The 965-nt window shown below is 51.0% G+C and overlaps 1 non-coding gene across 1 annotated transcript; it reads right to left on the bottom strand.

The window, feature by feature from the left end:
- Positions 1 to 297: 297 nt before the first annotated feature.
- TRNAY-GUA (transfer RNA tyrosine (anticodon GUA)) lies at positions 298 to 380 on the bottom strand. Its single transcript has one exon. It is a non-coding gene; the product is annotated as a tRNA-Tyr (tRNA).
- Between the last annotated feature and the right edge of the window lie 585 nt (positions 381 to 965).

The raw sequence follows: 965 nt of genomic DNA, 5'->3' as shown, positions 1-965 counted from the left end.
GTATGTATCGGCTTGGCTTCATACCGAACCAAGGAGGCATTCTGGCGGGCGCGTGCGTGTAGGAAGGCCGACGACTATATAAGCTAAAAGACTACGACTACAAGCCAAGCCGGAAGCTACTCGCTTCTATTCTCGTTGGGATTGGATATGGATGGGGAATCTATAGATCGTAGTAGCTCTCTAACTAACATACGATACAATTGAACTTCACGGAACGGCCAAAGGAGCTTCGCTCGGTTGGCCTTCCTACGCTGACGAATGCCTCTTTTCTCTTCTCTGAAGTCTACAACAAACAAGTGGGAGAGGCAGGATTCGAACCTACATAGAAAAACTTCAACAGATTTACAGTCTGTCGCTTTTGACCACTCGGCCACTCTCCCCTTCCCGGGTCGAGGCCCCCCTTCGTAGCTTCTGGCGAAGCTGCGAGTTCATGAGCAAGTGAATGAACGAGCCATGTTCCTAAAAGGAGTGACCATCTTTCTTTTCTTCCCTTTCCCTATCCCTTAAAAGCCCGGTTGGGCGCTAGCGCTTGACTAATAGAAAGTCAGGCTCTTCTGCTGAGCGAAGCTGCGAGCCTACCCTTCTCGAGCCTACAAAAAAAGAGGGCTACCAAAGAACGAGAGTCGACACCAACGCCCACCCTACTTTGCGTCTACAGACACTTATTGAAACCTTCTAAAAAGAAAAAGAGTCGACGGACTCTTCTAGTCTCCCCGGTGCCCGTGGGTGACAGCCTGCACTATGAGTGCTTGCTGCTCCGCCCGCAGCGCTTGCTGCCTCCCCTCCAAATCCTCGATACGCTCTCTGGCAGCGTGAATGCGCGCTTCTTTCCAGGTGGGATCCAGTGTTCTCACACTCCTAAAAAAGAGGTTTAGCACTCTACGGCGCTCTTCAATCTCATTTTGCAGTTGCCCCATTTCGGCAGCAATTGCAGAAAGCCTGTTTGCAGCATCCATAGCCATACG

Source organism: Lactuca virosa, chromosome 4 (assembly GCF_052849685.1).
Source record: "Lactuca virosa cultivar CGN04683 chromosome 4, Lactuca_virosa_CGN04683_v6, whole genome shotgun sequence".
NCBI lineage: Eukaryota > Viridiplantae > Streptophyta > Magnoliopsida > Asterales > Asteraceae > Lactuca > Lactuca virosa.
The sequence above is the reverse complement of the archived record's forward strand: the minus strand, read 5'-3'. Positions and strand labels throughout refer to the sequence as shown.